The 16,952-nt window shown below is 37.0% G+C and overlaps 1 protein-coding gene across 6 annotated transcripts in view; it reads left to right on the forward strand.

Moving 5' to 3' along the window:
* MAPK6 (mitogen-activated protein kinase 6) overlaps positions 1-16,952 on the forward strand; it is a 50,097-nt gene that overhangs the window by 516 nt on the left and 32,629 nt on the right. Inside the window, exons 1-2 of one of the 6 annotated variants that reach the window (XM_077127909.1) lie at positions 27-304; positions 2,280-2,352. The exons of 2 other annotated variants lie outside the window; for them this stretch is intronic. The gene's annotated coding sequence lies outside the window, so the exon portion shown is untranslated. Of the gene's footprint in view, positions 1-21; positions 305-2,279; positions 2,353-8,200; positions 8,607-16,952 lie in introns of those variants that run through there. 3 more of the 6 variants (XM_077127912.1, XM_077127907.1, XM_077127911.1) reach the window with 3 other exon arrangements.

Genomic DNA, 16,952 nt, shown 5'->3' on the forward strand with positions numbered 1-16,952 from the left:
CCGCCCGCGCCCTGCTTTGAGGGTTCGAAGCTTGGCCCGGCCGGCGGGCGAGGGGCGGCGGCCGGGGAGGGGCGGCCCGGGGGAGCGTGAGGTGGCACGGAGTCTCGCCTTCCTGGCACGCCGCCTTTCGAAATGCTCCCGCGTCTCCTCCCCCTTCCCACCCGGGTGACTCGGCCTCAGCTGACTCCTGCCGGGCAAAGTCTCCGGTGGACTCGGCAAATTGCGTAGCGCGCGCGCCGCTTACCCGGCTCATCTCAGAGCCCTGAAGTCCTCTGCCCAAGTTTTGAATTTAGCCATTAATGAGGTACAGAAAACTCGTCTGAGAACGGAATTTCCAACCCCCACCCGAGGCCTTTCCTTAGCTTCTTTCCGGGACGTTGAGTGGTGGTCTGTAGGAGTCACTCAAATGAAAACTTGTTTTGTCGGTTCACGGAAAAGGGCCTCTTCATTTTGCTGGCAGTTTTTTTTCCTTTCCGCTGTGTGAGTTGCGTTGAAAAGTAAAGGTGTTGTGGCCTCCTTTTGTTCCTTGGCTTACTTAGTAAGACCCAGTTCGTTCAGGTGTTACGTGGGAGGTCTATGAAGCAGGATCTTTTCCTTTACTTTTGTGTTTTGTTTTGCTTGCTTATTGGGAAAGGTTCAATGAAGGGAACTGGTGAGGAAGAATTAGAAACCACGTATTAGCAGAGTTCATGTGCTTTCCTGAAGTGTTAATAGTGCCCTTAAGTCACAGTCAAAGTTTTAGTATTAATTCTTTTATGGGTACAGGATGACTTGTCAGGGAGGAAAAAAAAAATAACAGGCGATAAAATGGAGGGCAAACAGCTTCAGAGTAATTTTCTGATTGCTGTTTCTTCTAACCTGTTTTTGTTTTCTAAAGTTCTAATGGGACATATCTTCTCTTTTCAACCTGGATTATTCAACGTTGGGAAACTGGAGGTGGTAAGAATGATCTGACTAGAAGAATGTAGGGTCCTGTCAGGGCCTAGCCCTGAAAGGGAACCCGCCTTTAGAGTTTCTTCTCATAAATGTCAGAGTTTAATGTTTGAAAACTAATTGTGAATTGAGTGGACGAAACTCTAAGAAATCTTTAAGGAGTAGATGTTCAAGCATGTTTTTGGAGTGCTTGTTGTTGCGCCAAGGAGTGAAAAGTCCTTTCACATATATATGTTACATCATTTAATAAAAATTGCCTTGTGAAATTTGTAAAATTGCTTATTGGTGCCCTAAATTCAGAAACTGCAATCATCTAGGAAATATGCTAGATTTGAACAGGACATGTTTTATCACCTAGACATTACTATTTAGAAAAAAAGTTCTGGAAAATGGAGAATTGTTTAAATTAAAGTTTATGTATGAGGATACTTGAAGTTTAGTTACTGGTAAAAGAGGATTGAAAGTTGTCTTTGGCTTCTTTCCGTGATTAAAAAAAGAATCTTGAGAAAGGAAAGATTGACTTGAAGAATAATTTTGCAATGGAAAAAGCGTATGTTCTAAAGACAAGTGCTAGTATTAAAAGTGTTGCAGCATTCTACATGAATTTAGTTATCGTGAGAATTCATAAACTGACAGTATTAAGGTTTGCTGACTCAGGTAACCTTTCAGAAAGGATGGGGTAGGGTAGGAGGAAGCTTAGAATTGCTGCAAGTTTTTAGTTGGGTGATGACTCATCCTGCCCACGGCTGCTACGTGGCCTTCTTTTTTTTCTTTAATACACTGTATTTTTTTAAATGATAGGCTAAAATGTTTCTGTCCACATTATAATTCTTCTTTTTAAAACTTTCTTTAAAGAGGAACAGCGGTTTCTCAAAAAAAAGTAATGGCTTCTAAAATTGTATTTTAAAAAGATCTCTTTGAATATGTTTGAAAATGTGTGTATATATATTTTTTATTGTATGCATATCTTTATCTATACTTGTTTTTAGATACCATATATCTTCCAGGTGGAATTATGTAAATTTGTTGAGAGGAAAGGTTAAATCTGCTGCTGCTGGGTTGAAGTTAAATGATACTAGTAGTTCTTTGGCTACTATTGAGAGGCATTTGTTACAGGTTAACAAAGAACACATAATGCTTTAATGTTGGTAAAAATTGACGTTATGTTTTCATTGGTTATATATGTTGTTTTCATAATTAGTTGGTTTAAATAGTGTTGTAAAGGTGCCAATGGAGTATAATATATAACAGATACATCTCTGAACTTTATTTTACTCTGATGAGATTAAAGCATAATTATATACATATTGCTTTCTCATGTAATTTGTATGAAATTTCTGTTTTAGAAAAGACAACTTGAAATAGATCATTGTTATAGCCATTATTTTTCATCAGCCTTTTTAAGGATAAGCTGATTCTGTAAGTGCAGTTTTTTTTGCCCTCCCTCATGCCTTAAATTTAAGACTTAGATTGAAATTTGGTAAAAGTTATTTTAGCTGATTTTAAAACAGCCACTGTGTAGCAGGTTGGAGTAAAAACAAGATTGAGAGAACAGCAGCTTGTTTTAAAAGTGAAAAAAGCTTCACACTCCCATCTCCTAGTTTTTCTATGTATACTTTTTGTGAGGAACTCTGTGGACAGTAACATTTTTTTTAAGCTTTTTTTAATTGTGAAATATATATACAAAAAAACAATAAATTTCCAAGTACATTTTAACAAGAAGTTATAGAGCAAGTTTTAGAGTTTGGTATGGGTTACAGTTTCATGATTTTTCATTTTTTTCTTCTAGCTGCTCCAAGATACTGGAGACCAACAGAAATATCAATATAATGATTTAGCAGTCATACTCATTTGTTAAATCCTGTCTTCTCTATTGTACTCCTCCTTCTCTTTAAATAACGTGTACATAAAAGCAATAAATTTCAAAATACATTGCAACAATTTGTTGTAGAACAGATTTCAGAGTTTGGATAGGGGTTACAATTCCACAATTTTAGGTTTTTATTTCTATCTGCTCTAAGGTACTGGAAACTAAAAGAAATATCAGTATAATGATTCAGCATTCATACTCATTTGTTAAATCCAACCTTCTCTGTATGACTTTGCTCTTTTTCCCACCCTTTAGGGGTATTTGGGCTATGCCCATTCTAACTTTTTGTGTTGTCAGGGGCTGTTGATAATATGGGATAGGTGGATGGAACTTGTTAATGTTCTGGAAGGGTTGGCCCCTCTGCATTTCAGGACTTACCTGGTCCAGCGAACCTCTAGTGGTTGTAGGTTTTGGAGAGTTACCCTAATGCATGGAACCTTTGTAGAATCTTATACAATGCCCTTCGTATTCTTTAGGATTGGCAAGAATGATTTGGGTTGGAGTTTGGCAAGTAATGATAGGTAGCAATTTCTAACTGAAGCATGCCTAAGAGTGACCACCAGTGTAGCCTCTTGACTCTGAACTTTCAGCCACTGATACCTTATTCGTTACACTTCTTTCCCCCCTTTTTCATATTGTTATTATAATTAAATTTGGGGAATTTTTTTTTCACTAGAGTTGCATGATTTATACAGAGGAAATTTATCAAAGTTTAATTCAGACTTAAAAATCATATTTCCTATTATTTATTGAAGATTTTCAAAGCATTACTCACTTAAAGGTTAAAGATGTATTTCCACTGTTGATTTTTTTTAAGAATATAGATAATCACCTGTCGGTGTAATTCAGAATTTATGAACAAACTGTGTATCGTAGCCTGTATCCTTTCTGTGAAGTATTGCTTTATGAAATGGTGAGCCTTCTTACCACTGCTATCCAGTTCCTTGTTTGCATTGCCCAGTCGAACCTTATGTTACTCTCAAGTTCCTGTTAAAATAGAAAGAAGATACCTCAAAAATAAATTTTATGTAGCATTACTGGCTCTCCTTTGTTAGCTCTCTTAGCCCATTTTTGTTGACTGTCATGTTACACTATGGCCTGCCAGTGGTATGGGGATTTTCATCAGTTTTATTTCTCAGAGCTCTGAGATTTTACCAGAAAACAAAACAAAATGTTATTGTAGTTAATGGCTTTTTCCAGGGAATTCCTTCTCCTCTGAAAATGATGCTTTAGGCCTATACTACCTAGGCTTAAGTTCACCCATCCCCCATCCCCAGAAGCATATTTGGAAAACTTAGTGTGCCCCACTGATAGAGTTTTTAAAAGGTTTGAATTTCATATTTATCAGCCTTTTAAATCCATTTCTAAAAAGTTGTACAAATACCAAATGTTTATATAGCAAATTATGTTTTCCAATTGATTTTCATTTAAATTTGATGTCTTCTCATAGAAAAAAATGGTATTACAAAAATTGGTAGAATCCTAGCATTTACTTTAGAGAAGAGAATGCAGAGAGTGTGAAGTCTATATGCATTTAGATCTGTATGATTATAAATCTATAAAATGTCAGTGTTGGGCAGGCCACGGTGGCTCAGCAGGCCAGAATGCTTGCCTGCCATGCCAGAGGACCCGGGTTCAATTCCCGGTGCCTGCCCATGTAAAGGAAAAAAAAAAAGTCAGTGTTTAGGGAGGGCTCATGGCCATCATCTTGCCGTAGGAACATTTGCCTGCTAAGGAAACCAGGGCCCATAGAGATATCTAAAACCTTGAAACTCAAAGTGAGGTCCATAGACCATAAGTATTAGCATCACCAGGGAAATTGTTATAAGTGCGCAATCTCTGGCCCCATCTCAAACCTACTGAATCAGAATCTGTGTTTTAACAAGATTCTCAGGGGATTCGAATGCACTTGATTGCTTAGCTTATCTGACTTGGAAAACCTGGATCTTTGGCTTTGCTTTTTCCGCTGGCCCTCCTGAAAAAAGTCAAATGGAAAATTGAGTATTTAATGTTTTTTGTTGTTGTTGTTTATTTTTGCATGGGCAGGCACCAGGAATCGAACCTGGGTCTCTGATAAAATTGAGACCAGCACTATCCAATAGAACTTTCTGTAATGATGTTCCATTCTGTACCGTCCTATAAGGTAGGCACTAGCCATGTGTGACCATTGAGCATTTGACAGGTGGCTAGTGCGACTGAGGAACTGAATTTTTAAAATTTATTTAATTTTAATGAATTATATTTAAAAAGCCACACACAGCTAGTGACTATGGTTTCGGACCATGCATCTCTAGAAGATCTTTGCCTACACTAAATTTAAAACAATATAAGCTGTAATTTAATAACCACATTAAGTTCAGCTGTGCTTCCCCCCTCATTTTGTTATTTATTTGTCTGATTAAATAAATTTTTGGAGAAAGACCCTAAAAATTTAAAAACAATTTGGATGATTTTTAGGTTAATTTTATAGCTTTACCGAAAAAGGGACAATTTGCAATTCAACACAACAGAATAAATGTAGTTATTTGAGAACTTTTTTCTGTGTCATCAAAAACAGTCTCTTCCTGAAATGATACTTTGCTTTGAAGGAAAATATCAAGAATTTTGTTACATAAATGCTTGCATTTATGTTTCTTTAACCATCTTTGTGTTATGATGGTGTGCAAGCACAGGCTGATCCAGTGCTTCTAATTAAGTCTTTTTCAGCCAGTTCTGCATTGAGAAATTTAAAATACTGGATTATGCATCTATTGGTCTTTAACTTCTTTTTTTCTATTTGTTTATATGGTGATTTAGAGAAAATAGAGATTTTCTTGCTTTTTTAGTTTTCAAGTGACTTTAGAGAAAATTAAATCCTAAAAAACACACCCCTGCATTTCCAGTCAGCCAATAAGATTTTTCTTTTCTAATACCCCTCATATCCATCCTTTTCTTTATATTCTCATTGTCAGATCTGAACCAGTGTTGAGTAGCCTCTGAGTTGCATAGCCTTATGATGTGATTTCAGAGTAAAAGATTGGAAAACTGCTTCCCTGTTGCTTCTTTTGTAATATGTCCAGATATTGTTTTAGTAATTATAAAGCAGTGCAGTTTTTCTGATTGATATTCCTATAGTTAATAAAGTAGATAATTCAAATTGAAAGACCATTTATTTTTTTCCTGTTTGTCACAATAAAGGTATTTGCACTTGATTTTTTTTTTTTTTACACAGGCAGGCACCAGGAAACGAATTGTGCTTGAGTTTTTTTTAAGCTGTTAATATAGTTTCCCATAATTGCTTCTTGATAGGTTTAAAGGGAAAGTTTTTTGCCTAGTACTTCCAGTCTTGTTGGCACTTGTTGATAGCTGCCAGATTGATCTAACATTTATGTTATTTTTAGATACAGAAACATTGAGTGATTCTTTACTTCCCACCTTAAACAGTGGGAACTTTAGTGTCAGACTGGCCTGTGCCTAAATTCAGGCTTATACATTTACTGCTTGTGACAGCTGTACCTCTTGGGGCATCAGTGCTCTTGTTTGTAAAATGAGACTGGTTGTAGCCAGGAGTATGAGAAATAATTTTTCACTTAGAAAATCCCTGCCACATAATAGATACCCATTAAATATGAGTTCCATTCCCTCACCCTTCTACTTGGCTTTCATAGCCTTCTGCAATTTAGTCTCATGCTTAAAGTTCCAACCAGGTTTAATACACATTCTAGTTTAAGTCTTGTTGGTCCTGATTGGCTACTACAACTTCATGCCTTGCTTTGTTCACCTTGTATACCTTTGCAGATTCATTTACTTGTATTCTGGATTCCTTCTCTTGACTTCTTAAGGATAACTCATCTCTTTACTGCATCATAAATTTTTCCCTTTCCATTGGGTCATCTTTGTTAGTATGCAAATGTGCTCTAGAGCTACACTGTCCAATATGTTAATCACTAGCCACAAATTTGCCATTTAAATGCAAATTAATGTTTGTTTTTTTTAATTCAGTTCCTTAGGTGTACTAGCCACAATTCAGCTGTGTTAGCCATATATAGTTAATGGCCACTATTAACTTGCTGAACGACCCTGAAAGAAAGTTGAATTTGCTTTCACTCAGCTACCTTCAGTTAATTCTTCTCCCTATAGTCAGAATCTTTTCTTAAAAATGTAAATGAGATCATGTCAACTACCTCTTAACATTCTTCAATCGTGTCCCTTTGCTCTAAGTTATAAAATTCAGAATTCTGGCCAGGCCCAGGACTTGTACAGCCCTGCCTTATGTATCCCCACCTACCTGTCCAGTCTTAGCTCCACCTCTGTCCCCACGCTCTTTGCTCAGGAGACTGCAGCCACACTGGCACTCTGTTTTTTTATTTTTTTTTTCCCTTCAAAATGCCAAGCTCTGTCCTGCCTTAGGCTATATTTGCTGTTTCCTCTGTCTCAAATGCTGTTCTCATATCTTAGCTTTGTTGGTGCTTTCTCACCATTCAGGTCTCAGCTCCTCAGGTAGCCATTTTCCAATCACCCAGTTAGTTATACCACTTAACCAAATCTGAAATTATATTAGTAGTTTACTTATTTGTCAGTCTTTCCTCACTAGAATGTAAGCGCTTTAGAAGCAGAGGAACCATGACTGTCGTATTCTCCACTGTATCTACAGACAGTGCCTGGAGCATGCTAGGTGCTCAGGAAATTTTTGTGGACTGTGTAAACATTTGTTTGATTCCTTTACCTTTTTTTTTTTTTTTTTTTTTTTTTTACATGGGCAGGCACCGGGAATCGAACCCGAGTCCTCAGGCATAGCAGGCAAGCACTCTTACCTGCTGAGCCACCGTGGCCCGCCCATTCCTTTACCTTTTAAAGGAAAAAAGTGCGTTAAACATTGCATTCTACTAAATTTAACTCAGTGTGATTCTGGACTGGGTTCTTTAGCTACAAGTACATTATTGGGAAAATTGGAGAAAATGTAAATGGGGTCTGAGTATTAGATGTTAGTCATTTACCAGTGTTAATTTCCTGATTGGATGGTTGTTTTTGGTTACGCAGAAGAATACCCCATTCTCAGAGAGTTCAGGGAGGAAAAAGGTATGCATTGTATTTGCCAATAAAAAATTACATTGTTATTTGAAAGAAGATCATGGGCTTTGGTTTACAAACCTGAGATTCAAATCTTGGTTCTATCACTAATGTTGGTCTTGGATTTATTATTTAAATTGCTCTAAAATAAAGATTGTAACAACCATGTTTCGATGTGGTTGGGATTTGGAGTAAGTGTATGTGCTTGCACAATACTTTGCACACAGTGTATGGTCAATAAAAGTTTTTAATTCCTATACTTTTCCAATTCAAATATTTAAAAAATTCTGTTCTTGTGTTCAGTACTGTGACTGTATAATATAAACAATAAATTATTTTTTCTTGTTTTTTATAATAATTCATATAGGACAAATATGTACAAATTTATCATTTATATACTCAAATGAAAACTTTTGAGCCTGATTCCAAAATATAATTGTTTAATTATCTTAAAGTCATATACGTTTAATTAGAAAGTGGAGCCCCTTGAATTTGTTGGCATTAAGACATGTATGTCTCTCTCAGTTAAAATATTCCACAGTTTTCCTTTCCTTTGGAATTGCCAGCGAATCTTTGGATTTAATGTAATGTGTTATTACTTAGTAGTTTTTATTGCTGTAAAAGTACACATAAACTGCTTGGTACAATAAACCATTTCAATTAGTGGCTGATTTAGTTTTCTGTCTTTTTTCTTCCCTTTACTGCCATCCATGGACATGTTGCTATGTAAAGATAATGGCCAAAAAGGAAAGAGGTATTTAAAGATGACCTATGAGTCTTTCATTAGTTAGCACAGTCTGTTTTAAATAATATAAACACCTTCACAAATAATGTTAACCTTATAGTTGCATGGTTCCATTTACCCTCCTACCATACTTTATGCTTTTATTGCCTTCTTTATGCTTTTATTGCCTTGACAACAGTAATCTAGTTTACTGCTGTGTATCAAGAACCCCACAATACTTTTTTGTTATTTTTGCCTTAAACAGTTGATAGTCTTTTAAAGACATTTAAACATTTAGATAGTTTTTTTTTTTAAGACTTTCTTGCATTTTCCTTATATCTACCTTTTCTGGTGCTTTGGTGCTTTTGTTCCTTTTTGTAGATCTGGAGTCCTAGTTAGTGTAATTTCCCTTCAACTTAAAGAACTTTTAGCATTTCTTGTAGTCAGTGTCTGCTGGAGATCAGTTCCCTAAGCTTTTGTCTCTAATAAATGTTTTTATTTCATCTTCATTTTTGAAGGCCATTTCTCCCAAATAAAGAATGTGATAGTTTTTTTTTCTTTCTGCACTTGGCAGATATTCTGTTGTTTTCTGGCTTCCATTGTTTCTAGTGATAAATCAGCCATAATTCTTATTGTTTCTGGTATATAATTTGTCTCTTTTTCCTGGTTGTTTTGAAGAAATGTGCTTTTTTTTTTTTCCTTCTTTTTTTTTCCATTTTCACCAGTTTGACTACCATGTGCCTAGGTATAGGTTAATTTGTTTTTATCCTGTTTGGTTTTCACTGAGCTTCTTAAGGCTGTGATTTGGTGCCTTTTATCAGTTTTGGAAACTTTTTGCCCATTAACTCTTTTTTTCTTTAAATTTTTAATGTAATTTTTTTGAGATATCTCTGTATACCGTACAATCCATCCAAAGTATACAATCAGTGGTTCACAGTATCATCACATAGTTGTGTATTCATCACCATGATAATTTTTAGAACGTTTGCATTTCTCTAGAAAAATAAATAAAAAGAAAAACTATATACATCCCATACCCCTTGCCCCTCCTCTTACCAGACACAGGCCATGGATTCTTTTGCCTGACATGCTCGATGACCAGTTCCTGAAACACCAGGGTTTCAGAGAAAGAGTTTATTACTAAGTTTATTACTAAGGTAGTAGGAGAGCAAATGGCCTAGTGGCCCAAAATCTGTCTCCCCAAACTGCAGTATTTTGGATAGTTTTATTAGAGAAAAGATGGACAGGGTTTAGTCTAATGAGCACAGTGGCCCCAAGTGATGTAATTAGAGGTGATCTAATTTTTGGGCATGCGTAGATTGATTACATGCTTAGTCATAGATTTTTGAAAGAAAATGGGAGAAAGGTTAAATAAAGTCTAAGCTATTGCACATGCCAGGCAGGACCGCTTTGGTTAGATCCAGTCCCAGTTATCACGATAACTTCAGATTTGGGGTGTGTTAGTTCTGGACTGACCCAAGACCATTAATAAGTATTAGGGGCTGTCTTTAGCGATTACAAGACTCTATAAAGTTGTAAGACTGGAAAACTAGGTACAAATGAAGGTTAGTCACAAGGTTTTTACAACCACAGTAGATAGGGCAGTAGATAAGGGCTACACAATCATTATCAGAGATCAAGGCAGCTGGATTACAGTTTAGAGATTTTAGAATTTCTCTGTCTACTCCAATATACCAGAAAGCAAAAAGGAATATCTGTGTAATGATTCAGTAATCAAATCATCTCTTAAATCCTGATTTCTAGGTTACACTCCCTCTTATTGACCACTAGTATTGTAGTCTACCCAGTTTAAGACTTACAGTAGACATAGGTTAACTAAGACAGTGTAGTATTGACAGATTTTTATATATGTGTGTATATATATATATATATATATATATATATACACACACACACACACACATATCAGTGGAACAAAACCAAACATCCAGGAATAGATCCATATAAACATGGGCCCTACCTGACTTTTTTGTTTGCAATATAATATTGTCAGACAATCATCATCAAAGATTCGGGATTACAGTTCAACAATTTCAGCATAAACACTTCGTGTACTCCTGCCCAACAGCTTTTTGGGCTTCAGGGAAGTCTTCTTTCCTTTCCAGTCCCACCCCAGTTTTTCTGTACCTTAAGTTTTTGCCGTTTTTTGCTGACAGCCTTAGGGAGTGATATCTGCCTTACATTCCATGAAAGCTCTGAATGCCTGTGGTAGGGGGATAGTTAATCTCATGTTTCCTGCCCTGCTGCCTACCTTCAGAGGGCAGCTGTGTTGGCCTGGGGGTGGGGGTGGGGAGGATCATTGTGCTTTATGGGATTCTCAAGCGGAATCTCAACTCTTCTGCCTTGCCTTTAGACTTTTGCACTCACTGAAGGCCCATGAAGAAAAGTTGACAGGGGCTTGTCAAGGTTAGAATTTGCGTCTTCCAAATTTTAGTATGTCATCCCAGACCACACGCAGCCATTAAAGGTTGTTATAAGTCTAGTTTCTCCTTATTTCTGTCAATGGTACATTCCTTGTTCTCCTGCTACTTTACCAGGAATGGAACAACCATTGTCTCTTCTCTTATGAAAGGCTTGTCATTTCTGGAATTTAGTTTGTTTAGATTTTTTGTATCCTTAGCTCTCTGACTTTTTTTTTTTAACTATGCTTTTGTAACTTATCCATTTTTCCTGGTTTTGGGGTGAGAGTAATGGTATTTTGTAACTGTCCACATTCTAAACAAGGAGAAATCCTGAGCCTTCCATTGAAATTATAAAATTTAAGCACTGGAAGAGGCCATAGAGATCATTAGGTTCGCCACCTGAGTTTACTGATGAGGAAATTGAGACCTAGAAATGTGACATGCTTTGGTTACACAGCTAACTTTTACAGATCTGAATATATGCTAGTCTCTCTCTCTCTCTTTTTTTTTTTTAGCTTTTTTTATTGTATAGTATAACATATATACAAAGCAAAGAAATAAAAAAACGATAGTTTTCAAAACACTCTTCAACAAGCAGTGTAACTGGGACAGATCCCAGAATTTGTCATGCGGTACTGTACGATACTCTCAGTTTTTTCCTTCTAGCTGCTCCAGAATATAGGAGGCTAGAAGGTATAAATATTTTTTATCATCACAATCGACTTTTTTCCTTTTTGTGAAAAATAACATATATATAAAAAAGCTATAAATTTCGTATTACAGCACCATAGTTAGTTGTAGAACGTATCTCAGAGTTTGACATGGGTTTCAATTCCACAATTTTAGGTTTTACTTCTAGCTGCTCTAAGATACTGAAGACTGAAAGAGATAATTTAAAAATTCAGCATTTGTATTCATTTGTTAAATCCTATCTTCACTGTTTAACTCCATCTTCACCTTTGATCTTTCTATCCCTCTCTTTAGGGGTGTTTGGGCTATGATCATTCTAAATTTTTCATTTGAAGGGTCTGCCACTAGTATGGGTTAGGGAGGTGGAGCTATCTGTTGTTCTGGAGAGGCTGGGCTAGTCTCTTTTTTTTTTCTTTCTTTTTTTAGTTGCATACTATAACATATATACAAACAAAGCAGAGAAAGAAAAAAGCAATAGTTTTCAAAGCACTCTTCAAAAAGTAGTTATAGGATGGATCCCAGAGTTTGTCAAGGGCTACCATCCCATCATCTCAGATTTTTCTTTCTAGCTGCTCCAGAACATTGGACATACATACAACCACGAACGTTCTTACCATATGATCATTCCATTCTTGATATATAATCAAAAACTCACAATATCATCACCATGATCATTTCTTAGAACATTTGCATCAATTCAGAAGAAGAAATAAAAAGAAAAAAACTCAAACATAGCAAGCTCTTGGCCCCTCCCCCTCATTGACTTCTAATATTTCCATCTACCCGATATATTTTATGGGCTAGTCTGTCTCTCTCTTTTTTAACATGGGCAGCCACAGGAATCGAACCCGAGTCCTGGCATGGCAGGCAAGAGAACTCTGCCTCTGAGCCACCGTGGCCCACATGGGCTAGTCTCTTAAGTGATGGTTTGCTTTTTTTAAAAGACTTAGTGAAAGCAGACTAGAGTTTTTCAGTAGACCAGTTTCTGTTATAATTCTGAGAAGAAACACATTTTTGTCTTGCAAGCTAGGATGGACTGAGGAATAGTGAAAAGACAATAGCATCAAGGTCCTGCACTATCATCACCGTACTTACTAGGTATTGCATGGACTCATGATTTTGTTGTAGAGCCCTGCTCATCTGGTTACATAGGACACTATTTCAGTGGCAAAATTCCTCCCTATTCAAACACAACAGAACAGGAGCTATAAGCAAAGCTGAAGCTTCAGCAAAGCTGAAGGGTTTTCATTACTTCAGTATGAGTGGGTTGTACTTAACTGCTTTCTTCCTATTATTGGCAGACCTATGTGTTCACCGTAGAGTGAGGTTCCTGGGGAATGCCTGGAAAGGAAAGTAACTAGGTATCATTCTGGAGGTTCCCTAGTAGTAGTAATAGGGTAGAATGTAATCAGACTCTGAAAACATTAAAAGACTGAGCTTTTCTTCTCTAAAACTTCATATTACTAAATAGAATATGTTCATTTAGTATAGTTTTTAGGGTGCTACTTATGTACCAGGTATTATGCTCAAAAAATGTCAGTGAAACTAGTTAGTCCCAAGATACCATTTAAAACAGCTCTAGGACAGAATAAAGTTATGAAGCATGAAACATCATGGATGAACCTTGAGGACTTTATGCTGAGTGAAATTAGTCAGAAACAAAAGGAGAGATTACTGTATGGTCTCACTAATGTGAACTAACATAATAAGTGAACTTTGATAATTGAAGTTAAGAACACAAGCTATCAGGAGATAGAAATAGGATATAGATTGGGCAATTGGTGCTGAAGGAATACAGATTGTGCAACAGGATTTATTGTAAAAATTCAGAAATGGATAGCACAATACTACCTGATTGTAGGACATTAATATAAGTACACTGAATGAAGCTGAATGTGAATATGATTGAGGGAGAAGGAGCGCATATGAAACCAGAAGGAAAGATGGAGGATAAAGACTGAGACAGTATAATTTAGGAATTCCTAGAGTGGACAGTGATGGTGATTAAATATACAAATAAAGAACCGTTTGCATGAGGGGAGGGCAAATAAATGTCAGCATTGCAGGGTATTGAAAATGGATGATTTAGGGGAAAAAGTATAGTCAATGCAAGCTAGGGTCTGTAGTCAACAGTAACATTGTAATATTCTTCCACTGAATATAACTAAGGCATTATGCCAAAACTAAATGTCAGGCAGGGAATATGGGGGAGGAATATGAACTCTTTGTGGAAGAAAAGGAAATGTCTTCATACAGGTTATGGTGGCGAAGGCATGTCTATACACTTAAGTTGGACTACTGTGCTGCAGCAAGAAGAAATGAAGTTGTGAGGCATGCAGCTAGATGAATGAACCGTAAGAGCTGTATGTTGAATCAAGAAAAAGACAAATATTATCATGCCTCAATCATATGGACTAACTATAATATAAAAACTTGGTGGACTGAGGTTGAGAGCATGGGTTATCAGGTTGAGGCCCGTTGTAAAGGGTCCTAGATTGTAAGCTTTTACAGCAGTCACATCTATTCCGGAGTTGTAACTGTTATTTCTAAATTCTGAGATACTAAGTGGTTTGCATATAACCTGGTCACTCCAAGAATCTTCGGGTATGTATGTTGACACCTGAAACTCAGAGTTAGAGCTCTGAAGCTGTGGAAGTGAGTACTACCCCATAGAGGAACTGTTTAAAAAGTTGAAAAGGTGATCAGACTTCAAGTAGAGATATGAATGAAGCTGCTCTGGATAGGACTAGGGTAAATCAGAATACAGGATAAAGAATAGTATTGTCCATATTTTAAAATTTCAACTTCTGTGTGAGACCAAAGGGAAAGATGTTTATTTGGGGCAAAATTTTATTTTGGGTAGTGTATTACCTAATGGCCAGTGTAGTTGAACACCATACATGGAATCTTGAGTAGGGTATGAAATTTTGTTGGTTTGTCCAGGTCAGTGTGGATTCCCTGATATATCCCAGAGAGTAACTTGGGCAGTGAAGAAAGGAGTATTTGCAGTGTCCCCTTGGGGGATGGGGAGAAAGGAGGAAATACTCAACTTCCCTATTTGGGGAATTTCTGATATTCTCACAAGCAGTAGGGACATCCAAATCAATAAGCTGAGCCCTCTATCTTGGGGTTCACCTCTATGAAACTATTCCTGCAAAGGCTAGTGTGACGGTCAAGTTCATGTGTCAGCTTTGCCAGGTGATGGTGCTCTGTTGTCTGTAAGGCAAGCACTGGCCTGTCTGTTGCTGTGAGGACATTTCATGAACTTAAATCATGACCATGTTGGCAGCATCCACAGCTGACTGCATTTGCAATCAGCTAAGGGGAGTGTCTTCTGCAATGAACAATCCTTAATCTAATCACCTTTTATGGAGGACTCAGAAGAGACAATCACTCCTCCTGCTTCAGCCAGCCAGCTTCTCCTGAGAGTTCATTGAGGACCTTCATCAGAGCTGCCAGCTTGTAGCCTGACCTACAGATCTTCCATCCCTACGGTTGCATGAAACACTTTTATAAATTTTATATTTACAGGTATCTCCTGCTGATTCAGTTTCTCAGGAGAATCCTAGCTAATGCAGATAGGCTAAGCCTTCTTAAAATTATGCCTAAGAGTTACCCCCAGAGAACCTCTTTAGTTGCTTAGATGTGACCTGTTTGTTTAAGGCATCTCAGCAGGTGAACTCACTGCCCTCCCCTTGACATTGGACATGACTTCCAGGGGTGTAAATCTCCCTGGCATCATTGGACAGAACTCCTGGGATGAGCCGGAACCCAGCATCAAGGGATTGAGAAAGGCTTTTGACCAAACAGGGGAAGAGTGAAATGAGGAAGTTTCAGTGGCTGAGAGATTTCAAACAGAGTCAAGAAGTTTTCCTGGAGGTTATTCTTATACATGATATAGCTATCCTTTTTTAGTTTATGGTTTACTGCAGTGGATGGAGGGAAGTACCTGAAACTATTGAGCTGTGTTACAGTAGCCTTGATTCTTGAAGACGATTGTATAAAGATGTAATTTTACAATGTGACTGTGTGATTGTGAAAGCCTTGTGTCTGATGTTCCTTTTTTCCAGGGTATAGACAGATGAGTGAAAAAATATGGATAAAAAATAAATAATAGGATAAGGGTAAAATAAATTTGGTAGATGGAGATACTAGTGGTCAGTGGGAGGAGGGGGAGGGGTATGATGTGAAAGAAACAAGAACTAGGGGGAAAAAGTGGGGGTGGGAGGAGTGGGTGGCACCTTGGAAAATGAAGAGTAGAGGGTCTGAAGAAGAGGGCTTAGATTAAATTGGAGAAGGATGGCAAAAGACTGGTCAAGGGGAATACTTTTAGAGAAGAAAGGAAAAATAAAATTGAATTATTAATGGGAGAGGGAAGAATCTACTACAGAGTTCTAGGAGTATATGGTATGCTCCATGAGGTCAGGATTTAAAAAAAAGTTTAGCCACTTCTATACCATAATGCCTAAAACAATGCCTATACATGGTGTTGATATAATGTTGAATGAAAATGGGATGGATGGATGGAAAAACCAAAGCTATTTTAATCATTTAAAGCTGTTCAAAACATCGTGGTTCTCTCTGCTTTTAGGCCCTATGTTGAGATTTAATTTTCCTATTCCCTGGAAGTAGGTGTGACCAGTTTGTTTGTTTGTTGTTGTTGTTGTTGTCAGTGAATGTGAGTAGAAATGAACTGTGTTATTTATAGATGGAAGCTTTAAGAGACAGTGAGATGTTCCCTCTTCCTTTCTCTGGCACACTGAATGTCAACAGGAGAAATGGTAGTTGCTTTGACAGCTTGGATGACAGACTATGTTAATTGGACATGTGGCATGAGAAAACATATTTTTATGTTTTAGGATTTAAAAAAAAATATTTTAACGTATTTACAACAAAGTGTTAAGTCACTGAGATTTTGGGATTGTTTGTTACTGTAACTATCTAATCTATCCTAACTGCTACAAAAGTTTGTTAGTTTTCATTTGTTCAGATCCTCAGATGTCCAATAGCATGTGGAGAAAGAGGCTGCCACATGTTTCCTGTTCTTGTACTTGCACCAGTGTTTACTTAACTTCAGTTAGGTGAGGAGTCTTAGAAATGAGGGCTCTGGTAGGAGGAAGATAGGAGAGGGAATGAAAGGTTATTATTATTTTTTAATCTCCAGCCATAAGTTTATAGAAGAGATTGTATTTAATGTTTAATATATTTCAATTTCAAACATATATCCCCCATTCTGGGCATACCGTCATAATAAGTGCTTGGG

Source organism: Tamandua tetradactyla, chromosome 14 (genome assembly GCF_023851605.1).
Source record: "Tamandua tetradactyla isolate mTamTet1 chromosome 14, mTamTet1.pri, whole genome shotgun sequence".
NCBI classification, from domain to species: domain Eukaryota; kingdom Metazoa; phylum Chordata; class Mammalia; order Pilosa; family Myrmecophagidae; genus Tamandua; species Tamandua tetradactyla.